This window comes from Rhagoletis pomonella, unplaced genomic scaffold (assembly GCF_013731165.1).
Source record: "Rhagoletis pomonella isolate Grant_MI unplaced genomic scaffold, Rhpom_1.0 Rhpom_scaffold_03979, whole genome shotgun sequence".
In the NCBI taxonomy this organism is placed as follows: Eukaryota; Metazoa; Arthropoda; class Insecta; order Diptera; family Tephritidae; genus Rhagoletis; species Rhagoletis pomonella.
In genome coordinates this window covers 6811-18497 of record NW_023462530.1, presented here as the reverse complement: position 1 = coordinate 18497, position 11687 = coordinate 6811, and the positions used below count along the sequence as shown (strand labels likewise).

General features: G+C 33.4%; 1 long non-coding RNA gene across 1 annotated transcript; it reads left to right on the top strand.

The window, feature by feature from the left end:
- Nucleotides 1-5786: 5786 nt before the first annotated feature.
- LOC118754482 lies at nucleotides 5787-6347 on the top strand. Its single transcript, XR_004994897.1, has 4 exons — nucleotides 5787-5846; nucleotides 5907-5968; nucleotides 6061-6188; nucleotides 6245-6347. It is a non-coding gene; the product is annotated as an uncharacterized LOC118754482 (long non-coding RNA).
- The last annotated feature ends 5340 nt before the right edge of the window (nucleotides 6348-11687 follow it).

Here is an 11687-nt window from a genome sequence, read left to right as displayed (position 1 = left end):
GGGATCGAACCTGCGTATTCGATGTTCAAAGTCAGAAGCGTTAACCACTGAGCTATATCCCGTAAACTCTTGTTGCTAATTCATTTTCCTTATTCAGCCAATTACTATCAAGTGCAGCTGATTTGCCGCTATTTAACTCGACAGCGTGGTTGTTGTTGTCAATTCTATACCTCCATTTGCTTATTTGCTTATCTGCTTTTTTTGTTTTTTGTATAATTTCAGGCACGCTCTTCCTAAACTATGTATTTGTCAATGTTATTGTGGCTTGTTAACATTTATGTTAACATTGACAAATACTTAATTTAATTACATTAAAACCAAACAAACTCATTAAATAAGTACACTAAAGTAAACTAAATGAAATGGAATAAAATATAGTAATATGTATACATACCATCAAAATAAAATTGGGCTAAGTTAAAACAACATCTATAAAAAAAAATAAAATTAAATTAAAAAAAATAATAAAATTAAATGGAATAAAACAGAATAAAATTAAATATGAAAAAAAAATAAATTAAACAAATATTTTAATTTAAGTTAAATTGATTTAACTTTAAATGAATTAATATAAGTTAAATTAAACAAAAATAGCAAAAAACAAGCTGAAATTAAAATAATTAAATTAAAATTAAACATACAGTAAAATAAATCACAATGAAAACATAAAATGAAATAAAACGAAGAAGGGTAATTCCATCTAAAAGAGGAAAACAACATTAATTTTACTAAACTACTAGATTGGATCAATCTGTTGAAAAATCTTAAAAAAATAAAAAGAAGCTGTAAATGTTATCTACTTTTACTTCAACACAATTACTTTGACCAAGTCACATATGGATCTGCCCTACCAGTCACAATTTTATATATTTGAAAATAACATGAAATAATATGAAGATTATGTCAGCCTAACTAATAATAAATGCGAAAGCGTATATTATATATTTTACAACAAAAAAAATCTAGCTTGAAAATAGTCACAAATGGCAAATAATAGTTGCACAGCACTTAGAAGGTGTTTGGTTTTATTTCCAATTGATTACATTCTGGAGTCAAATGTACCACCAGTCACAGTGGAATGGCCCAGATGAGGAATAAAACCACAAATAATACTTGTATTAAAAGTAAATGAAAATGAATTACAAATGCACATACGTATATATCACTAACCATTCTCCAAAAAATTTCCTTGACTCCAAAAAAATTCCCAAAAATATTGAACTATCAACAATAGAACTAACGGAAGAAACTTGCTTACCGTATATGGCTTTCTAACCACTTTGCTTTGGCTTTGAATTTAATTCATAACTGGCCTCAACCAATACGAAAAGCTTTTAAAAATTGCTGCTGAGATACATATGTACATACACACATACAAAAATATACCAAGAGAGCATGTGGAGTGAGAGCGTGAGAAGTAGGAGCAAAAGACTAACACTGCAGTCTACATAAATTGATTACTGCTCTTTGCCGTTTACCTTACTTCTTATTAAAAATCGAATCGAAGCCATTTATCCACTTTGCTTTTATTTTGTTGTAATTGGCTTTATTGGGCATTTCGAATCGCCAGCTCCGGCCAACCAATGAGTAAATGAGCAGCAGTGCAATCAACAGCGCGGCCACAATCTTTTCTTTGCAGTTGCGGTTGCCCGTGGCTGATCCATGGAAGCCTTAGCCGTTGCACTTGGCTAGTGTGCGCGCGCTCAGTAGTATTTACTGATTTTAATTTTGGTTTTTATTGGTGTTGCTTTTGTATTGCTCTTGTTTTTTGTAATACCTTTTATTTTTGTTTTCTTGCTGTTTCTTTGCTGCTTTTCGGTGCCTTTTTTTTGCAATACCAATAGTCTGGCGGGGTATCTTTATGCAGAAGGTCAAACTGACGCCACCACCGAGTGAATTGCGACCACGTTAAAGCTGTGTATGTGTATTCGCTGCTGCAGGTGTGAGAATGTGAGTATGTATCTATATATGTACGTTTGCTTGCTCTTTTGGCGGTAAGCAAAGGTGTAACTGCAGTAGCTTTTTCGTGTGTGTTTGTATGTATGGCCATACGGTGGTGCGTGTTGCATTTAAGAAATCAGTAGCGAATTGGCAAGTTTGTCGCTTCGGTCTTTTGTTTAAGTTAATTAATTAATGCCTGTGTTTAGTGACGTAGGAATACTTTGTGGGTCTGCGAATGGAATTCATATCGAATTTAATATCGAGGGCTTATATTCAATAGACTCTATCTGCAATTTTCACAAAAACTACTTTGTGAATTTGGAACCCATCTGGGACTTACCTGTAATAACTGATGTTAATTCTGACTCTGCAATTTAATAGTAAAATCTTCCGTAAAGTGCTATAGAAGAGGTCAACATTAATATCACCGATGACAGTTAAGTCTGAGGTGGATTTTTATATCAGAATGCCATTTTGGTGAAAAGTGCAGATAGAGGGTATGGAATATAAGCCCTCGATATACTACATCGCACGTTTAATAATATAGAGATGTAACTCAAAATTTACATTTTTAGAGATTTTCTCATACAATTAATAAGCTTGATAAGTAGAACATGTTCAGCTTAACAGATGGCTAAACTTCCCAAAGATGGCGAAGGTATTGGTCCTTTTAACTGCCTTTTTGTATACAAACTGTATGAATTGATCAAACTTTGATTGCGTTTTCCCACAAAATTGAAATTTTGAAATAGTTTTGTATATTATTAAATGTGCGACATATTACATTTTTAAATTTTTTGGCTAAGAAAGTAAATTTATTACTACATGGAATTAAACATTTTAAAAATTTTGTATCTGCCAGCAAAATGTAACCGAAATTCTCCAGTTACTTCAAGTCTCTCAAGTCAATATTTTCGGTAAGTGTTTATTGTCGCTTGATAGCTATTTATTGTATACGTATATTAGGCTGGTCCTTAAAATCAAATGAGCGATTTTTTTTCGGTCTCTCCCCATCAGCCGGTGATTCCACGGCCCAAGATATCACATATCAATTTTGGTCCCGATTGGAGTCGGTTAAAGGCGTGTCGCAATGGGGTCCAAGGCCAGATGGTCTTGATTCTTTTTTCATTTAATACCCAAAATCGATACCACTAAAGTCGAAGATATCACATAACGGTTAAGACGTCTTCATAGGGTAATCAGAATTACGACACCTGTGCGCCACGCCTTAACCGACTCCAATCGGGACCAACATTTATATGTGATGTATTTGACTATAATAGCATCGACTTAGGGGTTTAGGCTTTGGAAATCTGATGTAAAAATTGGCTTCGTACATTTAAGTACCCCCCTAATGTACATCGTCGTTTAAAGTACAAAACCGCGTATCAACAAAATGCAAAAGCGCATATGTGAGTTATGTAAATTATTTTCAAGAGAGAAAAACACTCACATTTGAAAATGGTTCTCTTTTTATAAAGCAATCGCATTTCTGGCTAATATACATATTTCAGGACGAATGGATAAGGATTCAGCCAAGAGCTTGTGTGAGCAAATCAAATTTTTGGCAGGGAATGTCAGTTATGTGTATGTATGTATATATGCCGCCTAACATTTTTTATGAAGGCAATTAAAATGCGCATTGCAACTCAGCTAAGTGCTTTCGACTTTGTATTTATTGATATCTTAAAAAAATACTTATGCTTACTTCAACAAAGAAGTCAATTCGAAAACGCCAATAGACTGAAACCACACAACAATTTGCTGTTAAAGCGGCCACAGTCGCACAACATTCAGTTCTCCTGCCACCTCTGCTGTTGCTACTAGTTTTGTGTTTATGGTTGCTGCCCGCAGTGTGACTTAGAATATTTACAAATGACTTGCATTGACGCGTGCGCATGCGCTCTCATAACGTTTTGCGCAACACTATGTCACCGATACCAATATAGTATGTTGGTATATTATTTGCTGATACATGTATATGTACATATACACACAAAATTGATATGTATGTGCGATTGTATAGCTGCAGTATAATTTAGGTGGAACTAGAATTGCCTTTGCTTGAATTGAGCTTTTCGTAACTGGTTTCGAACTGCTTGCAAACGGATACGCAGGGTTACTGAGTTCAGAAAACTGGCTGCAAATTGATAAATATAATCATTTCTCAGTATTTTATATCGCGGTACTACTCAAATCGTGTAATATTACAATTTACTGTGTACACATTTGCATATTTAGGAATGTCTGTGCAGTGCTAAGCCAGTTTGTGGCAAGCACGAGGAGATCAAGAAAACTTGAAATCAATACAAATATTTAGAATTAATTACAATACAGTCTCGCTAGCATTGCATTGATTCAATGTCTAATTCCTTACTGAGTACAAACTTTGCGAATTGTTCAAGGAAAATTCCTTGGGAGTTACTTGAAAGGTGAATATGTATTTAACTAATAGAATTATGTAGTTATTCTTTAATTGCTGTTTTTGTTGTAGTTTTGAAAGCTGCGTAAATATGAATAAGAAACAACTCTGACAGCGATAAAGGGGAATCATCGATCAGCACATATGTAGTTGACCGTAACAGCAACAATGAGCTTAATAAAGGCGATGGTAGCTACGATAAAACTATCTAAATATAATGATAAAATTATGGGTATCGATAATACATAGATAATTATCTATCGATAGCAATCGATAAAAATGACGATGATTGCAGTAGCGATAGCCATAGCTACAAATTCAATTCAAAAATTTTGACAAACATTTTTACAATGACATACCAGAGCAGGGCACTTAGGATTACGATTACATTTTGATTACATAGGATTGCGATTATTGTAATTGTAATCTAGAAAATGTTTTAGCATTCCGATTACTGTAATCGTAATCATCGATAAAAGTAAGTGGAAAAAATGTAATAGCCTAGCTATTTGGAACTTAATATTTGCAGTTATTTTCATCTTTTTTACAGTGTAAACAAAATATACAGTAAGTACTCCACGAGTTCAATTGAATAACTTCAACTTGCCTAAAATTGAATAAGGCTCAGTATTTCCTAAGGCTTGCTTTAAAAAACGCTTCAAGTGATCTCCATAAATGGAGCTAAATTGAATTGCATTCCACTTAGCCAGAAAATGTTTAACTTTGCATGCCAATTTTCAGTGCAATTTAATTCTATTTTATGAAGAATATACGCTTATGGCATATTCAATTCGAAACCCACACACGTAGTCACATAATTGTCACTGTTGTAAACAAATATGCACGCTCATGCACACATACATACATACCCACACACAGTTTGAGTTCATAAAGCTCAACATCGGTTCCGTCAAACCTGTCATCCCCACCATTGTTATTCAATTCACAGTCCATTGTTAATGTTTACCTACCCGATATGGCTACTGATTACTTTCAATATTTTCAAAAGTCATTGTTCGCGTTCTTTGTTTGTTTACTCAGCCACCAAGTAGCACCTTTTTGCGAATACTTACAGTACACTCAGCTTTTTGCGCCTTTCCATTAAATGCTGTAGCTAAGCTTTGTTCATAAATATATGAAAATATCTGTGTTCAAATGTTTGTTTGTCAGTGAACAAAATCAAGGGAAGCACTCTTTGTGACACCTGCTAACGATTTTATGAGTTTTGTTTGTTTTACAACACAAAAAAAATAATAATTTATACCCATGATGCAATAATGAAAGGTGTTATACGTTGGCAACTTCTCGCTCTAATCCGCCATCTTGAACTACCTTAGGAGAAACTGTGTTGTTTCTTTGCTATTTTCACTGAACATTTCCCAAAATATTAGAAAAAAATTCTGAACAAGCTACATTGATTCAATTTTCGTTGTTCGTTTTGTTCTTATTCGCTGACATTTGTTTTCCAATTGCGTGAAATTTGGTAAGTATTGTAATAAAACCGAATTATTTTACAAATAAATTATAATTTCGCATTTATTAGGTCATTTCCTTAGTGTTTCGCTGACCGACCTGTGCTGGTATTGTGATTAAGAGCTAATACACGTAAGTTACAACATATTATTTTGACTTTATTGCTGAACCATTCCATTTGAGCTCTTTGTTATTTCAAAACCTAATGAACCATTTATTCGCAGATTTTTCGGACGATTCTGCTGTGCTGCGTTCCTGCTCCGCCTGTATATTGCTCCGCCCGTATTTTATAGTGTTGCGTTCCTGTTGCGCCTTTGCATTAGTGTGTGCGTTGTGATTTAGACACGATGAAGTAAGTTGAAACCAGGTTCTCGTTTGGTAAAAACCTAAAAAACCATTTATTTGCAGATTTTTTGTATGCTTCTGTTGTGCTGCGTTCCTGCTCCACCCGTGTATTAGATTGCTGCGTTCCTGTTAACATACATATCGTCGCTTAAAGTACAAAACCGCGTAACTGACATTTGCTGCTAAAAATTGGATTCGCTCACACACGTTTTTGGATCAATCCTTATCCATTCTTCCTGAAATATACTAGCCAAAAATGCGATTGCTTTTTACAAAAAGATAACCATTTTGAAATATGAGTGTTTTTACTCTCTAGAAATTAATTTATGCAACCTCGCATACGTGGGTTTGCATTATCTCTATACGCGGTTTTGCAATTTATTGATACATGGTTTTGTACTTTAAACGACGATATGTATGTAGATGTATGTACATATATATCACATATATTGACTTAGATATGTATACACAATTAATGGTGTACATAAATTTTTTTATATTGAAACTAGATATGTATATAGTACATATTTTATTATTATTAGTCGGTTCAAAAAAGTCCTATCTCAAATAAAAATACTTCGAAAATGTGCTGAGATAGGGTGTTTTTGAACCGAGTTCCGAGATAGGGCATTTTTCAATCAAATTCTAAAATAGGGCGTTTTTCAGCCAAATTTTGAAATAGGGCGTTGAAAAGCTTTCTGATATCGGGCGTTTTCGACCTGGCTGCCGAGATAGGTCGATCTTCTACTCAGCCATCGATATATGGTCGAAGTTTTCGTTATATAGAAGACGATTAAACACGATTTGTTTTTAATCGATTCTAAAAAAACTAAGGTAATTTTTAACCACTTCAAACTTGCATATAATTAGACTAAAATTGAAGGGGCTATAAAACTGAGTGCTCCAAAAAATTCTAACACTTCTGAGAAAAAAGTTTGAATTTTGGTTGAAAATTTGTTGTATTTTTTGTAGTTTTCTACGAAGTTTTAAAATTCGGTTTATATGAGTTTTGTTAGAAATTCAACTTTACTTTTGTTGCAAATTCTTAGCAATAAATAAATTAACATGAGAGGGAAATAATATTACTTTGAAATGGGGTTGCTATTGATATGACCGATACTGTATGTATATAATAAATTTTGTACAATTAAAAAAGTGGATTTACTAAAATGAACACAACGTATTAATTACAAATTCTGAAATATGTCGTCAATTTCAAAAACAAATAAATAAAACTTTAAAAAGTAGTCAATGCTTGCTGTATGATACGAACTTGGATATACGTGGACTTGGGTAATGTATAATTCCTTATATGATTCCTCAAAGTATCCCTTGTATAACACTGTGGAACACAAAAAAACCTTAGTGCGACTATATCAGGTTTGATAGCTGTTGGCCATACCAATAATGCCTCATACTAAGATTTACTAGATCAATTCGTGTTCTCCGAGAAAAAAAATTTTCACGATCCAAAAATCTGAAAAATTGTTTTTTCTCCAAAGTTTGAACATTTATCGTTTTTGGCCTATATTTTGTTGAAAATACCATACAAAGCAAATATAGGGCAAAAAACAAAGAATTTTCAAAATTTTGAGAAAAGAATTTGGCGGCTATACTCAGATTTTTGAATCGTGAAATTTTTTTTTCTCGAGAACACGAATTGATCAAGTAACACTGAGCATGAGGCATTATTGGTATGGTCAACAGCTATGAAACCTGATATATGCGCAAAAGAAGCCTATATGAAAGAGGGGGACAAAAGATCACACGTAAATGAATTCCTCTTTTTGGCCTGTACAATATAAGGGACACATTTCAAATTCATAAGGGATAATTTTCTTAGTGATACGGCTCATAAAAGGAATTATATAAGCCATACTGTTCTAGCTGGGTATTCATCAGCTCGAAAATTTTAAGCATATCATATTCCTGTGAATAAAAACACGCCTAATTTTATTATTTTAATTATCTACAATTTTATGAGACTACCAAGCCATATATATACCTATTCTGATAATCGGAACGCTGTTGAGAAGGCATACAATTTAGTACTTTTTCAACTAAAAGGCTTTTTTTTATTCCCGTTTATCTTGTACTTCCAAAATACAATATTGACCTAAGGTAGTTCGATTTCGAGCTGTCACAACGTACAACACCTTTCATTATTGCATCATGATTTATACCATGATACAAAAAAGAAGGTAGTTTCATTTAATGACATTCCTTGTTGTTGTTAACCATTTGACTTTTCATAAAATTATGACATTTCATCAAATTCATGCTACCTGATCACTAGAAGAAATATTTTTTTTAAGCAGAAGATTTTATCTACATTCAAAGATGTGGAATATGATGAACTAGAAAATTATGCCGGCTACATGATTTTGAAAATGGGGTTGACGAATAGGTTTCAGAAAGCATGACAACTCATGTCTCAAACGGTTTTAGAGAAAATGCTCATACCGACGTAATTTACACCGATTTCAGTAAAGCTTTTGACAAAGTATGTCACTCGTTACTCATCCGTAAACTCGACCTAATCGGCTTTCAGCCCAGTCTTCTTCAATGGATCTCATCTTACCTCTCTGATAGAACACAAAGAGTTATTGTTAATAATTGTTCTTCAAACATCATTAAAGTTTCTTCAGGAGTTCCTCAGGGAAGCCACCTTGGTCCGATTCTGTTCCTGATATTCATTAATGATATTTCTTCTATAATAAAACATTCAAAAATTTTAATGTATGCCGATGATGTGAAACTTTTTAAAACATTGTCCTCTATCGAAGAAAGGTCTTTGTTACAAGCGGATCTGAACAACGTGGTTAGTTGGTGTAATACAAACTATATGCCACTAAACCTTCAAAAATGTAAAGTTATGTGTTTCTCTCGGAGGGCTGTTCAACCAGCTGTTTATTCAATATCAAATTATAATCTGGAGCAGGTATCCAATTTTGTCGATCTTGGTATCACAATGGATTCCAAACTGAATTTCAACCATCATATTAATGTTACAGTCAATAAAGCCAAAGGCGTTTTTGCATTTGTAAGGCGATGGTCAAAAGAGTTCAAAGATCCTTATGTTACAAAAGCTCTTTTTACCAGTTTAGTTAGACCTATACTAGAATACGGATCTATTGTTTGGAATCCCCGCTACCAAGTTCATTCAGAAAGGATTGAATCAATTCAAAAACAATTCTTGCTTTTTGCATTGCGTAATTTTAACTGGGATTCAGATTACAATCTCCCCCCTTACACAAGTCGTCTAAAGCTCATAAATTTGCCTACACTCGCAAGTCGTAGAGAAATGCTGGGTATAATATTTATCGTAAAATTAATGACAGGCTTGATTAATAGCCCGGCCCTCCTGGCTGAGGTAAATTTTAATGTTCCTTCTCGAATGTCAAGACACTTTCGACCTCTATTTTTAAAGCCATGCAAAACTAATTTTGAACTAAACGAATCATTCCGTGGTTTATGTCAAGATTTTAACTGTCATTCCAGCACGTTTGACGTATCGGACTCGATTTTTACTATAAAGAAAACTATTATTTCCACTCTCAATAATTGAAATACTATCTTTAGCATATCCAATCAGCTGATGAATTTGATTCTGTAGCTGAATAGTTTTAGATCTCGACACTTAACAAACTCCTGTTTCCACTACTCGGCACGAAAAAACTAAAAAAAAAAAAACAAAAAAAAAAGGTTCCGTACGTCATGCGGACTGCGCCCCTTGTGTCGGTTGGGCGGGAATGGAGGGTAAAAAGCCGTTGGGATTATTAAATAAATAAAAGTGCATACTTACATATCGTCGCTTAAAGTACAAAACCGCGTATCGTCGTTCTGCAAAACCGCGTAACTGAAATTTTTTTCCAAAAATTGGATTTGCTCACACAAGCCCTTGGCTCAAGCCTTATCCATTCGTCCTGAAATGCGAATTTTTTGTAAAAAAGAGAACCATTTTGAAATATGAGAGTTTTTACTCACAACAAAATAATTTATGCAACCTCACATACGCAGTTGTGCATTTTGTTGATACACGGTTTTGTACTTTAAACGACGATATGTTAGTTGTTTATCGGAGGGCGGTCTGTTAATGTCGGCTTCAGGTGTTTTGCATAAATTAAAAACCTGTGAAATTTAATGATGATGTGCTAATCACAAAGCCTAATCTTTTGCAAAATCTTATGAGAAATTTAAAAGTAAATTTGAACGGAAATATAAAAAGGTTTTATTTGGGAAGAACATTCTTTAGAATTCGATTTTTAAATCGCAAGATTGCATTCTAAATAAGAAAACAAAAAAAATAACAGGATAATGCGCGCGTGGTTTTTGTTACAAAATGAAAAGAAAAATTACGGTGAAGTCTCTTTTAACATGTTTACATTTTAAATATTTTTAATAAAAAAAGTACCTGGCACTGATAATGGTTTTTGATTTGAAATGCTATTACTTTGGTATAAATATGGGAAAGCAAATACTCCGATTTATTGTTTTAATATTATCAAAGTGGCAAGGCCGTTGATAATACGCACAATTTATGAAACTTCAAAAAAATTTATTATCCGTCAAAAGTTGTTTATTGAAACTACCTTCTTTTTTGTATCATGATTTATACATTGGTTGGCGCATGCCGTATAGACAGTTTTGGGCAGAGAAACTTCTCTACATATTTGCAACTTAATTTGAGAAAAGGAGGAATTGCGCCCCTCTCCGATGACAAATTGATTCTTGGCAATGATTTTTCTTCCCATTACTCAAATAGTTTCAGATTGAGTGGTTGCTCTGAAGTGAGTGCCTCTAAAAAAAAATTCTAGGAATAGATTTTGAACCGAACACTTTAAAGCCATTTGTCGACTTGGCACTCACAACAGCACTCCGTCAATGTAAATATTTTGATATTTGCTCTGTCGCTTCGGCTCGTGCCTGTTCATTTCCAATTGAGCGCATTTAAGCGCCATTAAAGCGTGACTCAATTGAACTACACACATACATATATTTACAAAAGCATCTATGTAGGTACACACATATGTATGAGAGCAAAAAAAAACAAATATCGCAAGAAAATGATTGCCACTTGTCGTGTGAGTTTGACAGCGTACGCTAATTGTTAAAAAAGAAAATGTGACGTAGCCATAATTGAAACTGTCGCACTTACATACGTACATACTTAAGTATATATCAATGTGCACATACTATGTGTTTTTCACAAATGATCAGATTTAGCAAAATAATTTAATTGTATATTTAAATATTTTAAATATTTTTGTATGACTCATCATTTAAAATTTTTATATGATTTCTCAGCCGAAGTTGCTTTGTATTCAAACTGTGTTCAGTTTTTAAAATTCTCTAGTAAAAGAGACATCTATTCAGGCGGCAGAGAAAGGAAACTCTCAGACATTTAGTCTTTAATTTTATACATATTAAAAAGGAAGAGACTTCTTCAAATAAATTTTAAGCAAACAAATGGGTGTAATACACTATTAGAATTACATCCCATAGT